This window comes from Cervus elaphus, chromosome 20 (assembly GCF_910594005.1).
Source record: "Cervus elaphus chromosome 20, mCerEla1.1, whole genome shotgun sequence".
Lineage (NCBI taxonomy): Eukaryota > Metazoa > Chordata > Mammalia > Artiodactyla > Cervidae > Cervus > Cervus elaphus.
Window position 1 is genome coordinate 78,345,404 of NC_057834.1, and position 26,287 is coordinate 78,371,690.

A 26,287-nucleotide genomic window follows, 5' to 3' on the forward strand; every position below is an offset into this window, starting at 1 on the left:
CAAAATATCATGACAACTTAAAAAATGGTTTTCACAAAACCATATTTTCCAACATATTTGTTACTCTCCTATTAGTTTATGTATCAAAATGTGTAGTCTGTGATTCAAAACATGCGAAAAAGAAATGCTGCTACTCATTGCCATGACTAATGTTCAAGCCCTCCATCCTGTTGGGTATAAGTAAATACAAACCTAAACCTGGTAATTAAAAGAATCCCAAACTTCTGCATTTAAACAGTCTTCTGGAAAATATTCAGTTAATTTAAAGGTAAGTTTCTTCATAGTGGTATTTCTCTTTTTTCAGTCCTTTTTCTCAAGATGATGTCTGGGTTTATGGAAAAGCTTCTGCATTCTCCTTGCAAAGAGAAAGCTGGTCTACATGTTGTCCTTCATATCTTTGCTGGTCTATGATGTGACAAAGGCAGTCTGGTTTCTTTAGTTAGTAGCCATATGGCACTAGTGCCCACTGAATTGTTGTTAATACTCCTTTTTTTTTTGGTGTGTGGTGGGGATTGGGGTGGCACTCAGTAATGCCATTACTGAAATTTATGGCTTATAAATGTCAAAGATAAATCTATCTCAGTTTCCATTGGTCTATCAGCTTTACCTCACTTCTATTGATTCTAAAGAATCTCTGGTTAACTTCCTTTCATCTGCCTCTAGCCTCACTATGGTGGTCTCATTGAACATCTGTTGCTTCTCAATTCAGCTACTTTCTTGTGCCTCCTGCCTTCATAAGGGAACATCTAGATTCCTCCCCACCACCCTTTCCACTCTCCTTCAGTATGCCTTTCAGCCCTTTCTCCCTGTAGAAGCTACCCTGGTGTCGATGTAAGCCCACCTGTGAGGTTTTTCCAGGACTTCCCTCTGATTAAACACTTCTAGGACAGCAATTCTTTTTTTTTTTTTTTTTTTGACAGCAATTTTTAGAGGACATCCTAGAAACATCTTAGTTGGCTTCATGTGGTCACCATCATTCTGATCTGAGGTATTTTCTTCAGAGGTCTGTCATTTTCCTGAGCTACATCTGAAACATCTAGTACAGGGAATTTTTTCAAACCTTCCCTCTTACCTTTTGCAACTTCTTTAGGGGAAAGCCAGGACACATAATTAGGATTCTTGCCTCCTCCCCTTGAATTCTCTCAGAATCCCTATCAGGACCACATCTTTCGCTTTGTTTTGTTGAAGTTGAGCTTTCCCTACTTTTTTTTTCTTTCTATATATGCTAAAGCATATTTTCATATCTTCAAGATTTAATTTGTATAAGTAAGTAGCTCTTGGAATTTAGAAAGCCACTTTCTTTTGCCACAAATCCTTATTCATAAACTTTTGTCTCACTACACACTGATAAAAAAAAAAAGAACAACAGCCTTCCTAGAACACTGATTTTTTTTCCTCTTTGTATCCCTTCTTTAATAATCCAAATCCTGCCTCAGATAATGAATGCCTCTGGCTGAATGGGGGAGGGTCAATTAATTTATTTCAAAAAGTCTTATCCTTGTTACAGCTGAATTGATGATATTGATAAATTACTCTTATCTTCCAGTTGTTTCCAAATTCATTTCTTAGAGGAACCATTCCTTTTCTCCAGAACCTACTTTTTAAAAAGCACAGTGTTTTAAACAAAGATACACTATAGTTTATCTTCAGCTGCACAAGAGTTACTATGTTGTACTATACATAAAGATTTCAATAAATAAACTTTTTTTAAAATTTTCAATCCAATTCAATAAGAATCAGTTAATGTTTTTTTAACCAGCCTATAACTGTGCCCTGTATAGGAAAGAAAGGTTTACAAAAGGACAATATAAGATTTGAACTTTTCAAACGTAAACAGTATAATTTAATATGTCAAATATATTAAGAGAATGAGAGGATGTATACATGAAATAATCAGAATACTGTACAATGCAAGACTTGGAGTAATTGTGTCCATGTATGTGCACTGTTTATAATAGGTATTTAATGGATATTTGTTGTTCTTTTTTATGCATTTTATAGACAGTACAGTGTAGTTTATCTGGGCATCTTGAAACTACTGTGAGTTAGAGAAGATATCAAGGAGGAAGTATGATGGACTAGAGTTCACATTTTGGGTAGAATCTGGAAATGTGTTAATGAGGAAATAATCTATTCCAGGCATGAAGAAAACAACATGGGGAACAACTTGGAAAACAATTGTGGGCTCAGAAGATAATTTTGTTATGTTAAGCTTTAAACTGGCTGAACAACACAAGTAATTCTAGAAAAATGTGTTTTTTTCAGATATTTGTTCTTGGCATTGTCTCCCTCTTTCTCGCTACCCCCATATTTTTCCTAAAGCAAATGCTTTGTCATATTCTTCCTCTTCATGGGATTGATGTTGGCCTATTCCACTGCTTCTGTTTGCTTGGTCACACTATCCATGAGAGTCTCTCCTCTCCCAAGTGGTCTGACTAAGTGAGGCTCATAGCATGTATTGGGCAGCCCAAGGGCAGCCCCAGTGGGGCTCACAAGCCCTTAACTTTGGACTAAAGCCGTTTTTGCTACTAGTGAGTCTTATGAGAGCTTTTTTTTTCTTCTAATGTTGCAGCTAAATTTCCATTGAAATAATAATAGCTCAAGAAAAGAAAAACAAGAGGCTACCCTTTCATTTTTTCTCATTCCTTTTGCTGTCAAATACATTAAGAGAATGAGAAGATATACACTGCTCAAACTCTCTCAACCTACAAGTCTGCTGAAACTGCATCCTTCAGGGCCCTAGTGGCCTAAAGAGATTCATCTAAAAGACTTTCACGAAGACTTTTAGTTCAATTTAATCATCCTTGACCTCACTGCCACCCTTGGCACCTTAGCCAAACCCTCTTAAGATGTGTCTTCTTGGTTTCTAGAATGGAACACTCTTCTGATTTGCCTCCTACCTCTCCAGACTATTCTTCTCCTGCCTCCTCTTGTTCCCCAAATCAGATATTTTCTCAGATCTGTCATTATTTCTAATTTTTCTCTCCCTGAATTCTCTACTAAAGTAATTTTATTTACCTTTAATATAATGTCTGTGCACAGGACTCCTATATATATATATATATATATGTATATATATATATGTAAAACTGATTTTGTCACTGAACTACAATCCAGATTTCCAACTGTTTGCTAAATGTTACCATTTAGACCAATTTGCCAAAACAAGAGATGTAAGAGAAGCAGGTTCAAGTCCTGGGTTGGGGAGATCTCCTGGAGAAGGGTATGGATAGAGGAGCCTGGAGGGCTACAGTCCATAAAGTCACAAAGAATTAGACACAGCCGAAGTGACTTAGCATGCATGCATGCAATTTTGATACTCTCACTAATCCCTAGACAGATATTAAAAAGCAGAGTCATTACTGTGCTGGCAAAGGTCTGTATAGACAAAGCTATAGTTTTTCCAGTAGTCATGTATGGATATGACAATTGGATCATAAAGAAGGCTAAGCGCTGAAGAATTGATGCTTTTTTTTTTTTGAAAGTCGCTCAGACATGTCCGACTCTTTGTGACCCCATAGACTATAGTCCATGGAATTCTCCAGGCCAGAATAATGCAGTGGGTAGCCTTTCCCTTCTCCAGGGGATCTCCCCAACCCAGGGATCAAACCCAGGGCTCCTGCATTGCAGGCAGATTCTTTGCCAGCTGAGCCACCAGGGAAGCCCAGAATTGCTGCTTTTAAACTGTGGTGTTGGAGAAGACTCTTGAGAGTCCCTTAGATAGCAAGGAAATCAAACCAGTCAATCCCAAAGGAAATCTATCCTGAATATTCATTGGAAGGACTGATGTTGAAGCTGAAGCTCCAATACTTTGGCCACCTGGAGCAAAGACCTGACTCATTAGAAAAGACCCTGATGCTGGGAAAGATTGAAGGCAGGAGGAGAAGGGGACAACAGAGGGCAAGATGGTTGGATGGCGTCACCAACTCAGTGGAATAAGTTTGAGCAAGCTCCAGGAGATGATGAAGTATGGGGAAACCTGCAGTGCTGCAGTCTATGGGGTTGCAGAGTTGGGCACATTGAGTGACTGAACAACCACTAATCCCTGTAAATTCAATATGTGCAGGGTTGAGGTTCCCAGCTCCCTTCTCAGAGCTCCTCGACTTCACTCCTTCATGTCCATCACCGGCAGAGGTGTGCTAGATCTGACTCTTATCAGAATATGAGGGCTTACTGTGTGTGTCTCTTCCCAACACTGAGGTTGGCCATACTGGAAATATTTACACCACAGATAATGGCAAATGCTACAAATCAGGGCTTCATTGCCTTCTTCCTTCTTTCTTTCTCTTTTTATAGCTGATTGTTGAACATTTTCCAGCACACCATTTATTATCATAAGCCCCAGTAAACTGAGCTTAAAACTTGGAGGTAATTTTGGACTATTTTCTTCTCCTCAACTTCTAAGTCCATTCAACTACTCAGTCCTCTAATGTTTACACCACTCCAGACTTTATCCTTTCCACCGCTCCTGGCCAGGTTCTTACTAGGCCTTGCCTTATCTCTAACCAACTCAGGAAAATGCTGCTAAATTAATCTTCCTAAGGAACAGCTGTGACCATGATCAAAACTTAGGTGATTGTCTTTGCTTACCAAAGTGAAGTCATTAATTTTCAGTCAAGATCAGCCATAGTCTGGTCTCTAGTTCCACTTTAGCCTGTCTCTCAATGTTCCTGTCATGTAACTCAGTATCCTGACCTCTTAGCTTACACTTGCTTCTTAAGTACCCGGGAAAACCTGGAGGACAGATTATCTGATTGATCAAATGTGAAGGCATTTTTGATTCTGTGCATATTTTTTTATCCTGGATTCTTCCTTTGCCATTTCCACAAGCCTACATCTTACCTATAAGTTAAGGCTCAGACCAATGACCATTTCTCCAGTCTAAATGATCTTTTTTCATCATCTGAGAGCCCAATATCAGAACATTTTACTTCTACAGTCACATGATCATTATTATTCTTTGCCTTTTTTTAAGATTTCTGGTGAACATACTATATTCTAAGTATATAAAAGTGAGCAGGACCATGATGAGTTTCTTTTTGAGTCTAATGAGCATACAACCAAACTGTGCTGAAATGAATTAATATAAACAAGAACATCTAGGATTTATATAGCGTATTTTCTCTCATAGATTTGTAGTATTTGTTTTATTTTTCATAATATTATAATGAAGGGAAAAAAAACAGAAATTTTATCTTATTTGTACTATTACTCACTGGGAAATTGAGAGCTACTACTGAGATGAAGTTTATGTATGAGACTTCAGATTTCCCACTTTTCCAACATTATTTCCTAGCATGCACACCTTTGCTCTTTAAATTCTAGGTAGAGTTTATATGATTGGATGATTGATTAATATCTCTCTTTCCTGAATGTAAAAAGAAGGATAACTGGGATACTAAGCAATAATATCATAAGCTCTATGAGGATAGAGACCGAGTCTGTTTTATTCTCCAGAATCATATCAGCACCCAGTTTGGTTCAACATTATTCTGTTAAATCAACAAACTGCACTGCCTGTGTTTTTTCAACACCATAGGTAGAAAGATAAATATAGTTCCTAGTATTATTTTACAAAAGTTTATTTTCCAAAGTATTTTTTTTTTCAAGCTACAAAATCACTGTGTTGTAGATTAAGGACTTTCCCCCTAGGGTTTTATTGGTTTATTTATTTACTGAGTTTGACTATAGCTTGGCAGATAGTATCAGTAACCGAGCACAGAGAAAGAGTAATTGGGCGCTGTTTTAAAATTTACAGATGGTCTCTTACAGCTGTAATACTTTAACATGGGCAGTGTGAGTAACATCTCTAAATATTTTTTATCCTTTTTATCTGTTAGATGATGTCTGTCAACCTTAAGTGCATAAGGTTAGAGTTAATGATCATTGAGCATATTTATCTTGCTTCAAATATATTTACCTTGTTCTAATTCTAGAGAGTTTTTTTGTTTGTTTTTGCTTTATTTCTTAACATAAAACTGAGAGGTTTCTCCTTTGTTTTACTCTCTGATCTGGAAATGGCTCCACTAGCAAAAGCTAAATATCTCTTCAAAATGTATGTACACGGACTGGTTGACAATATAAATTGATAAACCATGTGAGTAGCTATTGCAATCTAAAGAATATCACCATAGGCCAAGGTCTAAAATGAGAAAAAGACATTTCTGAATCCTATGAAGGCAATAGATAACATGTCAGGCTTAAACAAAGTTGGTGACCCAGCTATTAATATGCTATGTATACTAGTACATCTTATTTTGCTTCTCCATATCCTTCTCTCAATACAGCACATATTTTTGTCATATTAATATTTTATCTGCAGTTGATTGCCTTAATTATTTTATACCATGCTCCTCATAGCAATATTTATGATGGAATCCTTGGTCTACTAAACATACTTCTCTCATGGAAGGTTTTAATGTTCTTCATGCCTCTTGTACAACTAACTAGTATTAGATTTGGGTTTATGGACGCTTGCTTCAAGGTTCAGATTCAATAAACTTTTTTTTTTGGTATTTAGTATCAAAATGGACCATTAACCCATCTGACAACCTATTTTAAGATAGGATTCTAAAATATGAATATAAAAATGAAAAGGCATTATCTTAGCCTAGTCTCCTCCATTTCTGTCTCTGGGTAGTATTTTCTCAGATCAGTGTAGTTGGTAGACTTGTTTAAGCTACTCAACGCAAATTAGCCTAGTAATTTCCTTTGTAATAAAAGTCTGTTCTTACTCACCTCATCTGTAGTTGAGTATTATTCAGGCTGTTGCTTTGAGCTCCCATTAAAGACAGAGGAGTCAAAAGAGTGGTAGATGTAATCCACAGTCATCTACTTCAGGAATGGGTTTTAAATGATTCTTTTTTCTTCACATTAGTTTTTCTTAAATTGGATGAAACATTGGTTGTTATTTTGAAAGAGCTGTACTCTACATTTTCAAAATAAAGTTCTTGGAAAATAGTAAATAATTAAAACTTCCACCACTTATGGCCAATGACCAACACTACCTAATTCTTACACCAATAAAGGAATAACATGTAAATTTATAAATGATATGAATTATATTTTCATTGCAAGAAAGTGGTTGTAAATTAAACAAGTCCTTTGGCTTTCTTAATAATGATAATAATAATAATCGCCATAATAATAGACATCATTTATTGAATGCTACCTATCTGCCAAACTCTTAAGGTAACTTAACACTAATCCTCATAACAACTCTAAATATGTATTATTCCTGTTCTGCAGGTAAGGAAATCAAAGCTAAGAAAGGTTATACAACTGGCTCAAAGCTTCATGTTGGACAGTTAGAGTTAGAATATAGGACCATGTCTCCCTGGTTTCAGTGTCCATCCTCTTGAATATCTTTCTCTCCATCCTCAAGCCCCATATAGCTAGCTCCATCTATTTGGAAAATGTAAACTTCCTGGTAAGATTTATACACTTCCTAATGGACTTAATTCATAATATTTTTTCATAAGCAAGATTTTTCTTATCAATATGTTTAAATAGAACTCTAAATACTGATTTTTATGGATTTTATTTCAATCTTCCACATGGCGTAAAAGTATATGTTGACTTCTGACTCACACCTCAACTCCCACAATCAACACTGATGACCTTCTCAGTCGGCTAGTTGCTACCTCAACCTATGTTCCTATGCTAGGAAGGACCTTTGCCTGGATGCCTCTGCCGAGCAGGAAGCTTCTCTACTTCATTTCTTATCTTCTGCATCTCTCACGATGTCTGGCACTAAATGAATGGGAGTTTTTTAGTTAGTTGCTTCTTTACATAGACCTAGAGTTCCTTGAATGTTAGGACCACCTCTAAGTCTTCTAAGGTGACTGCCTCAGTGCCTGGAAGGGTAGAGGCAGAGCCCACACCCACATGATAAACTGCACTGAAGTTAATGATTAGTTAATCATTCAATCAATTGACCAACTTCTTGAGCAGAAAGAAAGAGACAAAATAGAATAGCACCCTTCTGAAAAAGAATTAGAACAATAAACAAAAAGTCTAAGCATTGGCTGTTTTTCTTTTTTTTTTTTGCTAGAATTCTTTTCATAATAATACAATTAATACCAATAATAATAATAGTTATCACTCAAGGACCCACTACATCCCAGAAGCTGTGTCAGATTTATATAAGTATTTATATAGTATTATCTCATTTAATTCTTAGAGGATATGGGTAATTTTTTTTTTTTTTTCTGTTTTAGAGGTGAAGAGCTTGAAATTCAAAGTTACTGCTATGAAATGCAAAGATACAATTTGGACAGAGGTTTGTTTCCCTTTAGTTCACATGCTTTTCCAAAATGCCAAATATGGAATTTTTCCAGGAAAACAAGAGATTCCTACATCTTTTAAAATACCACTGATTTTTTCACATACTTTGTGTAAGTACATATTTACAGCAGATTAATGAGCTTTTATAAATTATTACACACTTAAAAACATACTCTGCCCTAAACAAAGTTATTTTTATAAAATTATCAAGTGTACATCCAAGAACTGGAAGCCAAATAAGGTAACCATTAGCCACATTGCTACTGTTAGGTTTGTTTTACGGAGATGTGTGTGTGTGTGTGAGTGTGTGTCTGTGTGTTACCCACCATATTAAGAGATCTCAATTGTTGAAATTGATAATTATTTTCCATTTATCTCCAGGGTTAAATAAAGAAGAAGTCCTCAAAATACATCATTTATATTGTAAGCTAGCTTATGCCCTATCTGATGAAAGACAAATTGAGAAACATTGCAATGTTGTATACAGGCCTCAATTTTGGGTGCTATTTATTAGAACTGCATGTAACCTTGTTATGCCATTATCCAAATAAATGATAGTATAGAAAAGTAGAATAAAATACTAATCATAGCTTGTTCTTTACCTAAGTTCACCCTGGAAGATGTTTCTTTCTATTTCTTATTACAACTTCTTAATTTAGTTTATGCTTATGTAATTATTTATTTCATAAAGAAATTTACCAGTAAAATCACTAATTTTTAAGAAGAAACCAAATGTATCTCAGAGACTCTGTCAATGTGTAATGTCTTCTAACACTGGCCAAAAATAGCAGTCGACTAATTTTGAAATAACTCTTTTCTCTGTAGAATTCTTGATGCTATTCTCATTTGCCTTCTTTTCTTGAATCCTCCACCTTCAAACTCCCACCCCGGAAAAAAAGAAAAACAGATTACAGTAAATTTTGGCAAGGAATTCAATTTGCATCATTTTCTTAGAAGTCACGTGCTTTGGATTTCCTCTTGTTTATGATATATTAAAATGCCTTCCAGATGTTTTTAATTATAAAAAAAAATCTTCAAGAAAGCAGAGTAATCCACAATAAAATTTCCTCTTTTTTTTAATGGCCAATAAATTAGTATATCCCAGCTTATCAAACTGCCCCATAATTCTGAGGATGACCTCTTTAAAGAAGGTCAGGCATTGAGTTAGACAGCTAGATTTGGGCAGATACAGAATTTTACCAAGAACACTTTCAGTTCCTGTTTTCAATTGAGGCTGCTCCCTGCCTGGGGCCTAGCCCGATGTAAAAGCCCATTGGCTGGAACTGCTTAAATGTCCCACACAAATATAAACACCTCCACAGTGTTGAGAAGATGAAAGGCACAGCTTATTGATATTGTATATGCTAACGTTTGGATGTGGGACAGAAAAGACAGCCTTTAACTGCTGGTATGCAGTGCTGAATCTGGGCTGCATGAAGAGGTTTTCATTTACGGATGTTGGATGTGTGCCCAGATTGCCATAGTAGAATTCAGGAAAAAGCACAGTAAAGAGAAGAACCACAGAATGGTTTGGGGAACATCCACATGAGGCAGAAGAACAAATACATCTGAAGACTGTTTCCAGAAATGAAAGGACTAACCACTGGGGAACAGTTGTGAGCCCCCCAAATCCCAACCTGGCCCTCTACTTGAAGGTAACTGTCTGTTCATCCTAATTTTCATTCAGAGTAATAGTAAGACTGTAATTCAGCGGAAAGGGAAAGAGAGAGCGGGCAGGGCAGGGCAGGAAGAAACCTTAGCTTGCTTTGCCTGTTGTTTTAAGCTTAACAAGGAAAATAAATGTGTTTTTCTTTTACTAATGTTACCAAAAGAGAAAGAACTTTGTGGATTAGAGAAATGGTGGCTTTTTAAAATGTATCTGCTAATTATCTCTCATGTGGGACAGACCAGGAAACTTTGAGGGCATAGAGATTTTGTGACTCACAATGTAAATTTAAATTTGAATGGGTCATTGATTCACTCACTTCATAGAACATTTTCTGATAATTAACTCTCTCATCACTCTACTTCACCCCTTCTCTTTGTTTGTAACTTTAGCATATTTGCCAAATATGTGTAAATGATAACGGCTTTGGAGAGGTAGTTCATCAAAATAGGTATCTGCAGGGACATGGTGCTTGAGGAAATGTTAAATAAAGAAAATCAGACACTGTGACATGTACAAACTAGTCACATAATCCATATTTATTGAACTCCCATGTTATACAAAGAAAAAAAAAAAGAAAGGATCCTATAGAAGGGAAAAATTGAAAGAAGTTTCACTGAATAAGAGTGAGTGGATCAACAGGAAAGCTATGGGACTACCATGGAGGTCTTCCAGCTCAAAGATTAGGAGACTGGAATTTGCAGGAAAGAACAGGAGGACTGAATATATGTTTCAAAGGCAGAGAGGAAAATAAAAAAGATCACCAGTAAGTCAAGGACAGTTACCTGGCTACAGGCATTTAAGACTTGGGTTTTGTAGACATGCACAAAATAAATTCCAGATGGGGTCAAAATGTTATTATTTGTTTCTGCAGTCAAAATATGCCTATTAGTGATGAGCAGAAGATACCAGGACAAAGGAATACAATGTGGGATTATCGATTGACAGCAGCATTGTCTGTAGTGATAGCACTATAGTAAGAAAGGAAGGATGAAGGAAAGTATAACTAATGACCATTCTTTATAATTACTTGATGCAATTTGAGTTGAAAATTTAGAAGAATCTCTGCAACACTGTCGCATTTGAGAGAAGAACAGATCAACAGATGATACCATGCAAAATAGGGCAAATTAGGAAACGCCCATCCTCACTGAAATGATGAGGCTTTTGTAGTTACCAAATAGCATCAACCCAATGAATGGAGGTAAAGATTGAGGAGCTCAAGAACTGAGCTTAGTAAACATTTCATGGATTCTTTACCACTCTGCTACCTACCTGGGAAGCCCTTAGCAAACATTTACTTCTAACTTATTTCGAATTAGCCAGAAATATGCCTGATTCCCAGGTGTGCTGGTGGTAAAGAATCTGCCTGCCAATGCAGGAGATGCAAGAGACATGGGTTTGATTCCTGGATCAGGAAGGAAACAGCAAACCTGGAGTACGAAACCTCAAACCACTTCAATATTCTTGCCTGGAAAAATCCATGGACAGAGGAGCCTAGTGGACTATAGTCTACGGGGTCGCAAAGAGTCAGACATGACTGACCTACTGAACACACAATACGCACAGGCAGAAATATGGGAACTACTAAAGAAGCAAGGGTCATCGGTTACTGTGGGGCAAGAATTCTGTTAGCTATTCTAGCCAGATAATGCAATGGCTGATGTGGCTTCAACCAAATTTCATCTCTTTTAGATGTAGGAAGCCCACTCTAATCATTTGAACTTTCAACTTTAGGAGGAAACCAAGTGGAACAGTTAAAGAACAACTCCCAGCCCTTCCTCCTGCTAAATCAGAGCTGTACTCCACAGAGAGAAATAGCCCAGCCAGATCACTCTTTTTTTTTTTTTTTATTAGTTGGAGGCTAATTACTTCACAACATTTCAGTGGGTTTTGTCATACATTGATATGAATCAGCCATAGATTTACACCTATTCCCCATCCCGATCCCCCCTCCCACCTCCCTCTCCACCCGATTCCTCTGGGTCTTCCCAGTGCACCAGGCCCGAGCACTTGTCTCATGCATCCCACCTTGGCTGGTGATCTGTTTCACAATAGATAGTATACATGCTGTTCTTTTGAAATATCCCACCCTCACATTCTCCCACAGAGTTCAAAAGTCTGTTTTGTATTTCTGTGTCTCTCTTTCTGTTTTGCGTATAGGGTTATCGTTACCATCTTTCTAAATTCCATATATATGTGTTAGTATGCTGTAATGTTCTTTATCTTTCTGGCTTACTTCACTCTGTATAATGGGCTCCAGCTTCATCCATCTCATTAGGACTGGTTCAAATGAATTCTTTTTAATGGCTGAGTAATATTCCATGGTGTATATGTACCAGAGCTTCCTTATCCATTCATCTGCTGATGGGCATCTAGGTTGCTTCCATGTCCTGGCTATTATAAACAGTGCTGCGATGAACACTGGGGTGCACATGTCTCTTTCAGATCTGGTTTCCTCAGTGTGTATGCCCAGAAGTGGGATTGCTGGGTCATATGGCAGTTCTATTTCCAGCTTTTTAAGAAATCTCCACACTGTTTTCCATAGCGGCTGCACCAGTTTGCATTCCCACCAACAGTGTAAGAGGGTTCCCTTTTCTCCACACCCTCTCCAGCATTTATTGCTTGTAGACTTTTGGATAGCAGCCATCTTGACTGGCATGTAATGGTACCTCATTGTGGTTTTGATTTGCATTTCTCTAATAATGAGTGATGTTGAGCATCTTTTCATGTGTTTGTTAGCCATCTGTATGTCTTCTTTGGAGAAATGTCTGTTTAGTTCTTTGGCCCATTTTTTGATTGGGTCATTTATTTTTCTGGAATTGAGCTTCAAGAGTTGCTTGTATATTTTTGAGATTAATCCTTTGTCTGTTTCTTCATTTGCTATTATTTTCTCCCAATCTGAGGGCTGTCTTTTCACCTTACTTATAGTTTCCTTTGTTGTGCAAAAGCTTTTAAGTTTCATTAGGTCCCATTTGTTTAGTTTTGCTTTTATTTCCAATATTCTGGGAGGTGGGTCATAGAGGATCTTGCTGTGATTTATGTCGGAGAGTGTTTTGCCTATGTTCTCCTCTAGGAGTTTTATAGTTTCTGGTCTTCCATTTAGATCTTTAATCCATTTTGAGTTTATTTTTGTGTATGGTGTTAGAAAGTGTTCTAGTTTCATTCTTTTACAAGTGGTTGACCAGTTTTCCCAATACCACTTGTTAAAGAGGTTGTCTTTTTTCCATTGTATATCCTTGCCTCCTTTGTCAAAGATAAGATGTCCATAGGTTCGTGGATTTATCTCTGGGCTTTCTATTCTGTTCCATTGATCTATATCTCTGTCTTTGTGCCAGTACCAGACTGTCTTGATGACTGTGGCTTTGTAGTAGAGTCTGAAGTCAGGCAGGTTGATTCCTCCAGTTCCATTCTTCTTTCTCAAGATTACTTTGGCTATTCGAGGTTTTTTGTATTTCCATACAAATTGTGAAATTCTTTAGTCTAGTTCTGTGAAAAATACCGTTGGTAGCTTGATAGGGATTGCATTGAATCTATAGATTGCTTTGGGTAGAATAGCCATTTTGACAATATTGATTCTCCCAGTCCATGAACACGGTATGTTTCTCCATCTGTTTGTGTCCTCTTTGATTTCTTTCATCAGTGTTTTATAATTTTCTATGTATAGGTCTTTTGTTTCTTTAGGTAGATATACTCCTAAGTATTTTATTCTTTTTGTTGCAATGGTGAGTGGTATTGTTTCCTTAATTTCTCTTTCTGTTTTTTCATTGTCAGTATATAGGAATGCAAGGGATTTCTGTGTGTGAATTTTATATCTTGCAACTTTACTATATTCATTGATTAGCTCTAGTAATTTTCTGGTAGAGTCTTTAGGGTTTTCTATGTAGAGGATCATGTCATCTGCAAACAGTGAGAGTTTCACTTCTTCTTTTCCTATCTGGATTCCTTTTACTTCTTTTTCTGCTCTGATTGCTGTGGCCAAAACTTCCAACACTATGTTGAATAGTAGTGGTGAGAGTGGGCACCCTTGTCTTGTTCCTGATTTCAGGGGAAATGCTTTCAATTTTTCACCATTGAGGGTGATGCTTGCTGTGGGTTTGTCATATATAGCTTTTATTATGTTGAGGTATGTTCCTTCTATTCCTGCTTTTTGGAGAGTTTTAATCATAAATGAGTGTTGAATTTTGTCAAAGGCTTTCTCTGCATCTATTGAGATAATCATATGGTTTTTATCTTTCAATTTGTTAATGTGGTGTATTACATTGATTGATTTGCGGATATTAAAGAATCCTTGCATTCCTGGGATAAAGCCCACTTGGTCATGGTGTATGATTTTTTTAATATGTTGTTGGATTCTGTTTGCTAGAATTTTGTTAAGGATTTTTGCATCTATGTTCATCAGTGATATTGGCCTGTAGTTTTCTCTTTTTGTGGAATCTTTGTCTATACTCATATCAGATAAAATAGACTTTCAAATAAAGGATGTGAAAAGAGACAAAGAAGGACACTACATAATGATCAAAGGATCAATCAAAGAAGAAGATATAACAATTATAAATATATATGCACCCAACATAGGAGCACCGCAATATGTACAGCAAACACTAATGAGTATGAAAGAGGAAATTAATAGTAACACAATAATAGTGGGAGACTTTAATACCCCACTCACAACTATGGATAGATCAACTAAACAGAAAATTAACAAGGAAACACAAACCTTAAATGACACAATGGACCAGCTAGACCTAATGTCTATAGGACATTTCACCCCAAAACAATCAACTTCACCTTTTTCTCAAGTGCACACGGAACCATCTCCAGAATAGATCACATCCTGGGCCATAAATCTGGTCTTGGAAAATTCAAAAAAATTGAAATCATTCCAGTCATCTTTTCTGACCACAGTGCAGTAAGATTAGATCTCAATTACAGGAAAAAAATTGTTAAAACTTCAAACATATGGAGGCTAAATAACACGCTTCTGAATAACCAACAAATCATAGAAGAAATCAAAAAAGAAATCAAAATATGTATAGAAATGAATGAAAATGAAAACACAACAACCCAAAACCTATGGGACACTGTAAAAGCAGTGCTAAGGGGAAGGTTCATAGCATTACAGGCTTACATCAAGAAACAAGAATAAAACCAAATAAATAACCTAACTCTACACCTAAAGCAATTAGAGAAGGAAGAAATGAAGAACCCCAGGGTTAGCAGAAGGAAAGAAATCTTAAAAATCAGGGCAGAAATAAATGCAAAAGAAACTAAAGAGACCATAGCAAAAATCAACAAAGCTAAAAGCTGGTTTTTTGAAAAAATAAACAAAATTGACAAACCATTAGCAAGACTCATTAAGAAACAAAGAGAGAAGAACCAAATTAACAAAATTAGAAATGAAAATGGAGAGATCACAACAGACAACACTGAAACACAAAGGATCATAAGAGACTACTACCAGCAGCTCTATGCCAATAAAATGGACAACTTGGATGAAATGGACAAATTCTTAGAAAAGTATAACTTTCCAAAACTGAACCAGGAAGAAATAGAAGATCTTAACAGACCCATCACAAGCAAGGAAATCGAAACTGTAATCAAAAATCTTCCAGCAAACAAAAGCCCAGGACCAGATGGCTTCACAGCTGAATTCTACCAAAAATTTAGAGAAGAGCTAACACCTATCTTACTCAAACTCTTCCAGAAAATTGCAGATGAAGGTAAGCTTCCAAACTCATTCTATGAGGCCACCATCACCCTAATTCCAAAACCAGATCACTCTTGTGTACAAACAGTATTCCTCGTGTTTCCCAGTGCATGGTCCTTGCCCTAGGTAAGTTTATTGTTTTGCATTCCAGGTATGTTCTACTCAGAAATAACCTGATAATAACCTTTGCTATCTCTTTCTTCTCTTCTCCCTTCCTCTCCACCTTGCTCTCTCCATTCTAGGTGCACTGGTTTTCTTACCACTCATGGAATGCACCAAGAATACTGTTATTTTTAGATTCTCTTTGTCTATATATTCTTATCCTAGATATCTGCATGGCTCAAACTCTTTCTTCCTTGGATATCTGTTAAAATGGGTTCAGGATAGCTCCACTCCCTACCCCCGATCTTGTTCATGCTGCTTTATTTGTCTTTAGATAATTTATCACCAAGAGACAAACTACACAATTTTTAGGCTTTTTGTTTGTTTCTGCCACTTGAATGTAAACTCCATGAAAGCAGGATATTTGTCTTTTGTTCATTATTAGTCTCCTAAGCCTCAAACTGTGGCTGGCTCTTAGTAGGTACTCAATGAATATTTGTTGACTATATGAATAAGTACCCAAGGAAAAGTGCAAAATGCATTTGGACCACAGTGGTGAAAGGCAGTATCAGATGACTCATAATTAAGTATCTTTCAAACTGCCTTTTTGTACATTCACACACACACAATAGTCTTTTAATTCTTATAAATCATCAGCTAGTTTCTAAAATAGAGGATACTCAGTTAAAGTTGAAGTTTAGATAGGCAATGAATATTTTTATTATAAGTAAATTGCTTGCATTTTTTAGGGAAAAATTATACCAACTTTTTCTTTATTATTTCTCTGAAATTTAAATGTAACTAGGCACTCTATATTTTATCTGGTAAGCTTATGCTGTAGGGAGCAACATAATGAAAGAGAGTTGTGTGAGATTCTTCAGAATTTACATAACTAATGTAAGACATACCAATCAGGGGGATGGCATACCATAATTCATACATACATCTCTGGCCTTCATAGCTTTGGGGCAGATTAAGGGTACTGATCTTATAGCTACACCACTCAGGGAGGTTCATTTATTTTTTTCACTTAAAAATCATTCTTGACCAATTATTTTGTAGTTTTTGAGAATCCTAAAATGTATTTAATGTTGGTGTTGCTTTTTTGCTAACCACATTCTCTCCAAAATTTCACAGAGGTCTTTGTTCTAAGTGATTCACAATGCATTATGGTGGCTCTTTGGCTTTCTTGCTATCTTCTTATCAAATCTAACTTCTAATTCAAAGTTATTTATCTGGGGCATATTTCTTTAGTACTGATTATTAGCATTAATGTGGACAAGTGACTGGATTCACTTTTAATAGGCTGTAATTTTAAAATGATAATTGTATTGAAATTAAAATAACTACAAAATAGTAAAATGATTTAAGATAAATAGAAGCATGGCTTAAATGATCCTGACAAAATAAGAATGTTTAGAAGCTAAAGAGATGCTTTCATAAGGCTTAAATGTAAAACTATGAAGTTGTAAGATTCTTAATAACTTTTTTAAATTATAAATTAATTTTTAAAAAATTATTTCAAATTGTGTGCACAAAGTGTTATTAATATTTTAAGTCACACTATTTCAAAATGCCTACTTTAAAGATTCACAGAAGTGCAGTGGCCTTGTATAGGACTGTCTCTGACCTCAGAGGCTTAGAAGTACTTTGAGAGGTAGTATGAAAAGAAGTCAAACAATCACAAGAAAATTGCTCACTGTGCTGTCAAGTTTGAAAACCAAAAAACTTGAAGAATGCAGGAGTCATCATGGGATGGAACAGTTGGAAAGCTTCACTGGGAAACGGGGGTTTAATTTGTGCCTTGTAGGATGGACTGAGGGACTTCCCAGGTGGTGCCATTGGTAAAGAACCTGCCTGCCAATGGAGAAGATCTGAGGCCCAAGTTCAAACCCCGGATCAGAAAGATCCCCTGGAGGAGGGCATGGCAACCCACTACAGTATTCTTGCTTAGAGAAGAATCTCATGGACAGAGGAGTCTGTTGGGCTACAGTCCGTAGGGTCGCACAGTGTTGGACATGACTAAAGCAACTTAGAATGCACACACAGGATGGGCTGGGAATGTATTCTTGGAGAGGAAGATGAATGTAAGGTCACGGAATAAGCAGTATGCACAAAACTTTGAAGAGGAAAATAAGAATAAAAGTTGGAAGAGCCAGAGAACAAGGAAAAAATGGAATACTTCTATTAGGAATTGCTGGGACATGATCAGGAATAAGAAACATTAGTCATATTAGTCAGAATCTTAGGGGCCATAACACAGAATTTAAACTTAGTGTCCTGGCATATACAACCATCGTATATATGCCCATGGCAAAAGTCAGCTCAGCAAAACTGGCTCAGGATATGTATATACCCTCCCACCCAAACTCGGAGGACAGTAATTGGCATTTTCATTTTTTGAGCGTATCTTTAAGGAAAGTTGTCTTCCTTTACAGATTTTCTAGCTTGCAGAGTTATTTCTACTCAGAATGAAGCTCCACGAACTTCTGTCTGTGGGTACAAATCAATACTTAGGTTTCTGAGAATTTCAAGTGGGTCGGTGGCTTTGTGGCCAGAAGGAAAGTCTAGTTTGATCCCTCATCCTCAGCACAGGCAGGTCCCCCATTGGACAGCCACAGGGGTTCAGCCGATGCCACAGTCCTAAGATCAGGCACCAAGATTATTTTCCAAGTGCTAATCTAAGACCAGGCACACTGTTCAAAGAGATGTCACTTCTGTGCCATTCTCCCCAATGGAAGACAGAGGCATTTTTGTGAGATATATTTTTGCCAGCTCTTCCATCAGAGAATATTTATTTGTTCATTAATTTATTTTATGAACATTGTACAAGTTACACAGTACAGTACCTTCTGATCATTTATTGCCCAGATTTACACTCTGTGACTTGATAGAAAGTGCAGCTCTGGAATGGAGCTCTCTCACTCCCCGTGTAAGCAGTTGTGCTGCGAGTCACAGGATAAAGACATTCTTTTTGGACACTGTAATTAGCACTTGTCTTATTTATACATCTCCTTTAACACTGTGTCCCTTTTAAAAATATTTTATTTCAAAATGGCTTGCAAGGAAATAGCTTGGCATGGATAAGAAAAAAAAAAGAAGAAGAAACAACAAACCACTGATAAATCCATCTTTAAAAACCACAGTACAGAAATTACAAGAGTAAGTTAACATTTTATGTCTTAATCTCCTAGCACCATTGTTCACGCTTACTGTTTCTTGCAGAATATTCAAAGGGTATTTTTTCCCAGTAGACCAACTCTTTTTTGTTCACACCTTGGAAATGTTTTGCTTGTATTAAATAGCACTATTATGTTCTCAGGCACCTATATTTTGTAGGCCCAGCCTTAGTAAAGTGACTGGTCTATATGGTTTTCCTCTTCTATTATTTATTTTATCTCCTCCAACTCTTCTTTCAAACAATTAATAGTTACCAAAAGATTTATTAAATTCCTCACCAAAGTTTCCCTACTAAATGCAAAGTGGGATTCTGCCTCTAGCAGAGCAAGATGCAGTCACTCAACAGTCCAAAGATTTCTTTTCTTAATTCTTAAATGTTTCCCTTCCTCCATCCCTTGTGAGATAGGTGAGAAAAGCAATTGCCCCCACCACTTAATGCATCACAACTCAGAAACTCACTCCATCCTTGTAATTTTGAATCCCAGCCCAGCTGGCGGTTCCTGGATTTCAGACTCTGAATATGAGTTCAGCACTTTTAAATCAATCACTCTGAACAGTATTTCTGTCAAATGGAAATCTTTTCTTCTTTGGCAGAAAGACTTTCCTGATTTCGACTGCAGCCCTGGAGAACTGAACAGTCTCATAAATGAAACCAGGATGTAGGAGAAAAATTAAACTTGATATAATTTTCTAACGTTGTCATTGGAAGAGTCTTGTTCCATTTACTGTTCAGTAAGATGAAGGCACCTCTGTAGCCTGTAAGATTTTTCAAACAGTTCCCTCATTCCTGGCAAATGGGTTACTACAGTTTGAGTAGCAAGGGGTTACTTGGAATAGGTGGAAATAGAAGGAGAAATGAAATACTCCTTGGGTTCCATTTCCCTAACTTAAAATTCTCCTTTCAATTATTAAAACACTTTTAGAATTAGTTGTTTCATAAATTTTGCTTGTTATTGCTCTTAGCAGGTTACATCCTCCTCTGAATGTCCTGTTGGTAGTGGTGGGATTGATGAGACAATATGGAATCCTCTTGGCTTAGCTATTTTTGTAGCTGCAAAAATAATACCTCTTCCTCCATTTTCCTTGGACAAGCTTTAATATCAAGCCTTAAAAATAAAGAAAAAATGTCAAAGCTCTGAAAATGATATAAAAGCCCAAATCTCTTTGGAGCCTTAAATAATAAAAAAAAGTTTATAAATTTTACTTTTCATAGAGTGCTATTCTTGACTCTTCACATATACCTTCTGTGACTACATGATCCATTGGGCCCAAGCATCAGGGTAATACAGAAATTAATGCTCCCTATATGCTCAACCTTCTACTATGCTCTTTATTTTATGTATACATGGATCTCCTATTATATAAAATAATGTAAAATATACACAGAAAGAGAGACTATAAGATTTATTAAGAAACATCCATGGAGAGGTGCTAATTTTTAACACCAAATTACGTAGAAGGAAACTTATAAATGTCATTCCCTGCCAGTTTTTATACAATGACTATGTTTCCTATAGGTTAATTTGCTCACAGTCCCCTAAATTTTCATATAATCCCTTAGATACTTTGAAATTATTGTATCTATAGACAACCATTGATTTATGGACATTAAATAAGAGATTTTTGAGCTCTCAGTCACATTGGAGTTGGTAGTTACAAAGAACTGTGAATAGCGAATAAAAAAGATTTAAACACAAAGTGAACATAGCTGACAAATTTATGGGAATAATTTGGAAATTATTATAAGTACATTCATTCATTCAATATTTATTCAACACATATTTATTGTTTACTATTATTGAATATTGAGTGCCAGGTACTATGTTAGCTATTGAAATTCAGTGGTAAGAAACAGAGACTTGGTTCTTGACTTCATGAGTTCAGGACACTGGTCTCTGAAGCAGGAAGGCAAAGTTCTTGAATCCTTTAAAGAAATGTTGCTGGACTCCATTACTATAGAATTCTGAGAGCACAGCAATAAGAAAGGATCTCTAAGGAGCGGCCATGTAAGAGGTGTACTTCAAGTGAACGGCTAAGAAAATTATACAAAGTTTAAGATAAACAGCAACTTGAGGATCAAATATCCCAGGCTCATTACCCAAATGAAACCCATGTTTATATTTACACCAGTGGTCAATGGCTGAGTGGAGTCCAGGACCCACCTCTCTCTTTTATTTTTTCAGAACCCATATCGCTTGACATCCAGGAAAATACTTATCAAATGAGTGCTCTTTGAATATTTTTATAATAAAATTCCACTTTTGAGTGTGTAAGAAAGAAAGTGTTATGCATTGAATTGTGCCGCCTAATTCATATGCTGAAGTCTTCATCTTCTGTACCTTAGAATGTGACCTTATTTGGAAAAGGAGTCATGTTAGATGTAATTAGTTAAATTAAGATAATGCCTGGCTGGCATAGGATGGGTCCCTAATCCAATATGGCTGGTATCCTTGGATAAAGAAGAAATTTGAAATCTGACATATGTGTACACACAGGGAGAATCCCATGTAAAAATAGGAGTTACACTGTCAAAAACCAAGGAACTACCAGAAGCTAAGAAACAGGCCTGAGACAGATCCTTCCCTAGTGCCTTCAGAAGAAGCAGGAATCTGTTGACACTTTGATCTCAGATTTACAGCCTCCAAAACTGAGATAACAAATTTCTGTTGGTTAAGTCATAATTTGTGATACTTTCTTACATAAATTCTAGGAAACTAATACAGAGGGCAGTTCCATTTGAGGTTTACTCAGTTTGCTTTTTCATTCATTTACTTATTCATAAAATAAATATTTATTGAGTACCTGCTATGTGCCAAGGAATGCACAAATCATTGGGAACACAAAGATGAATAATACCCAATCACTATCCTCAAAGTATTAAATAATTATATTGCTGGGTTCCTCCCACCCCAGTCCGGGGTCCACCTCTATCTGTGTGGTTCTTTCCCAGTACGTATGATTTATTCCTCCAATTGACCCTGAAAGACTAGATTCCACTTCTATCTTGGGCCCAGCCTCTTCACTGGAAATATATGAAACTGTTGCTTCCCAGAAGTAGTATCTCTCTCCAACCAGTGAGTCATGGACCAGGGTGGAATCCAGGCCAGTGACAGTCCCTTAGTGTGCTGTTAAACCAAGCATCTCACATGTCCCCACCAGAGGAGCACAGGGAGGCAGGCGCTGAGTCCCTGTCATGCTTTATCAGGGCTATAAAGTGAGTATTTAAAATTTTAAAGTTTTCAAATGAAATATACAAAAGTGGATTATTTAGCAGTTTATCAACTTTACCCTTCTGTGGCACAGGGAACAGACAATAAAATTGTTCAAAGGAGGCTTCAAAGCTACTTTCTGCCATTTTATTGCAACTTTAAAGAGGACTGAAAACAAAGCCCCTGGTAGGCCCCTGGCTGGCTCTGTGCTACCACTCCTGAGAGCGCCTGTGTATTCCTGCAGCTGATGCCGCTGGAGTCAGGCCCTCTCTGCCCTCACTGGGACCACACGGCCATGGCTTCCAGAGCGGTGTCTGTGACAACCAGAAACCAGAGGAACTGCAGGAACTCTGGCCCACCGAACAAACAGTGGAGCAAGTTGCCATGCAGTTGTCCCTGCTTCACAATTACCTGTTCCCTACCTCCATTTCCCAGTGACTGTCTGACCCAAAGGTCCCTGTCCCAACTGACATAGCAGCCACTTTCACGCAGAGGACAGTAAGAACAAATTTAAAAGGAACACAAAATTATAAGGTTATATCCCTTCAGTATTTTCTCTCTCTGAGTATGTTAGGAGTCTCACATATACACTTACAGGAAAGGAGGGAAACAAAGCGTATTTCTCCTGAATTTTGAGGAACAGCCATACTATTTATGGGCTTCCCAGGTGGAGCTAGTGGTAAAGAACCTGCCTGCCAATGTAGGAGATATAAAAAGATGTGAGTTTGATCCCTGGAGGGAGAAGATCCCCTGGAGGAGGACATGGCTTCCCACTCCAGTATTCTTGCCTGGAGAATTCCATGGACAGAGGAGCCTGGCAGGCTACAGTCCATAGCATTGCAAAGAGTCAGACATGACTGAAGCAAGTGAGCAAGTGGCGCTATTTATGCTTCTAGAAATCTCACTGGGAAAAGCCTGAAAGATGAACTTTTAAGTAAATTTATGAGGGTCTTATTATCCATGGTGTTAGTACAGTTGCTATTTTTTACCTGAGGCCAACTCCCTTTAAATCTCACCTTTTTTATCTAGAAAAATAAAATATAGGCTCATAACGTCCAGAGTATCTTTTAGATGGCAGAAAAGGAGCCAAGAGGTCTAGTGCACCCCAGATCTCTTTGGGCCTCTTGGCCCTTCTTTATTTTTGTTTTATTGTCTCTTCTCAGCTGCAAGAGAGCATAATGGGAAGCGGAAATATTTTCCCCCATGGGTTTATAGAGGACTTCCTGGAATTCAGTGTCTGCCACAGTGGGTACCATCCTCTCACCTACCAGTCTACATACAGCAATGGGAGCATCTACAGCCGCACCTAGAAAGTAGGTGACCCCAAGTACAATGCAGAGAAAAATCCGGTTTCCAGAAAATGGCTGCGATCACATAAAGGAAAGAAAATTAAGGGAGAGATTATTGTTACAGTTATGGAGTCATTCATTTATTTACTTATCCAAAAGTATTTATTGAGCACCTACTATGTGTTGGGTTTATATTACTTTAGGGATGGTATAATGTTGCACAAAAACAAGCATACTTATCATCCCCACAGGTATCACAGTTTGATGAGAAGGAGGCATCCATCAAATAATGATGTAAATAAATTAATTAAAAGCACAAATATAACTTCTGTGAAGGATAATTATGAGTGATATGTGGGCATAAAATGAGCCAGTTTTACCTAGTCTGGATAGAGGTAGTGGTGAGAGGGTCTCAAAGAAGCTTGCCTAAGAAAGTAATTATTGAACAAAGGTTTAAAGAAATGGTAGGAATCAATTACACAGCTAGATTGGAGGTGGGGATGGGAATGGAGTCGGGACCATTCCAGGCAGAGTGTAGGAAGAAGTCAAACATCCTGTGCCAAAGGAAGAAGGGCACATTTAAAGAACTTACCTGAACACCTGGAGAGAAAGGTGTGAAATGAAGCTGGGGTAGTTGGTAGGAGGCAGCCAGTCCATGCAGGGCTTGGCAGGCCCTACTAAAGCCTTGGAAGTGATCCAAAGAGCAACGCAGTGCCATTGAAAGGCTTAAAACACAGAGAGTAACATGAGGAGAAAACCATTGTTCTTGCTAAGATCAGGTGGAATTAGCTGCAACCTACAAAAATTTCATGCTACTCCGAGCCCGGAGTCACATCTCTAGAAATCCAAAATAATCCCAGTTTACCACGGGAATCCTAAAGGCTCAAACTAATTTTATTTTCTTGAACATTGATTGGATAACTTCATATTTTCCAATAAAGGAGATGGCAAATAGCTATTTAGAAATGCAGCAATTTGGACTGCACACCTAGCAAAGATTAGCAACTAATAATAGATTTAGAAAACAAAATGCTCCATTTGGAATATCTCAGCAGAGCCACCTGCTAAGAGAACAAGTAAAACTTTTTCACTATATTTCTGTATTACCTTTAATTTGCTTCAATATCTGTCCCCAACTTCTAACACACTATATACTCTAGGCTATCAAAAATAATCAAAAGTGATAATAATATAATTTAAGTTGTTTACTTTCAGAAATAATGAGCTGATTCATAACAACAGAGCAATAACCACACTTCCATGTTACTGGCCAAGAAAACCTGGCTATTACCCAAACTTGGGTAAATCACACCACAAAACACATGTTAATTTTGGCTGCCCCTCCTTACTTAATGAAATGTTTATTTCAAATTATCTGAGCTCCCTGCATTCATTTTCTCTCCTCTTCAATACACTGTGGATTGACGGTTCGTTTCAAAACTTGAATCTACTCATGCCATTTTGCCTGCTACGAAGCCTTCATTGGCCTTTCCATTGTTTAGGGGCTGAAGGTCAAACTCTGAAACATGGCCATGTACAAGGCCCTCTGTGGCTCAGAGTCTGATAATCTGTAGCCTCACCTGGTACAATGCTGCTGAATATTTTCTGTGCCCTGCACTCCATGGGAGGGAAAGCAGTGCTCTGAACAAAGATTTAGCCCCTCTCCTCAAGAGAAGCATCATTCCAGAGAGAAGTTAAGTTACCATACATTGATTCCATTAATGCTATTTAAATGGGCAATTTTTTACAGGGTAAATGCAGGATACCCGCAGAACACATATGACCAACACTTAATCCAGGCTCATAGAACCTGAGAAGTTTTTCTGAATTTGGCATCATCTAACATGCAGCTTCAGAAGTGACCTACACAATTTAAAACTTCATTATTTACAGTCTCTCTTTTTTTTCTTCTGTGGTATAATTTTGTTTCCCAAATCATATTGAAAACTGCTTGAAGGCAAAGAACATGACTCTGATATATCTTGAACATTGCCCATATAGTGCTGACCACATGGTACGTGCTTCTAAATACATGTTGACCAATTAATAGGACAGTAAATCCTTACTGTGTGGGGCAAGGGAGGGAGTGGGAAAACACTGGATCCACCAAATCAACTCGGAATGAAAAGCGTGGTTATGTGGACTGGGCTGGCACAAAGACAAAGCTCTATTGGTACTTAATTTTTTTTTTCTCACAATTTAACAGTGATAATGATATAATGACTATATGATTTAATTGGCAGGTAGGAGCCAGAAAAAGACCTCACTAACTCACACTAATGAGAGGGAGGCCCACTGCAGTCCGACTGAGGTTGCTCTTAGTAATTGATTTTCTATTTTTAAAATATGTGCTTAGTTCACTCTCGCCAACATACACACGATTTGACTGCAACACAGAATACACTTTGTTCTTTCATTTTGTCAAGTGCAGTTGCATTTTAATTATTTATGATAATACTTAATAGTATATTAGTAAGTGTCCTGTAGTGTGGCATGTAAAAATAATGAAGTCTTAGTAATAGGAGAAGATGATAGAGCTCTCAGCTATTAAATCTTTGCTGAGAAGTGAAGTGAGACTGCAGGGTTCTTTGTGAGAATTGGGGTTTGAAGATTAGGGAAGTGAAAATTAGCAAAGTTTTTCTAAATTACACTTATAAAGTATATAGACGGTGATATTTTAAAATGCATTGAATATGACTAATGTGTTTGACTATGACAAATATGTTAAGATACATGTTTCTTTCATGTGGGCTGGTTAGTAGATATTAAGACTTAAAAAAGGAATAGACCTCAGCTGGTTTTCTACTTCATGGCATACTTTTATATGCTTTATTTTTATTTCTGA

General features: G+C 37.1%; 1 long non-coding RNA gene across 1 annotated transcript in view; it reads left to right on the top strand.

The window, feature by feature from the left end:
* Positions 1–9,597: 9,597 nt before the first annotated feature.
* The window catches only part of LOC122677855, a 75,007-nt gene continuing 58,317 nt past the window's right edge, over positions 9,598–26,287 (top strand). Inside the window, exon 1 of the long non-coding RNA XR_006335939.1 lies at positions 9,598–9,941. This is a non-coding gene — a long non-coding RNA (uncharacterized LOC122677855). The remainder of the gene's footprint in view (positions 9,942–26,287) is intronic.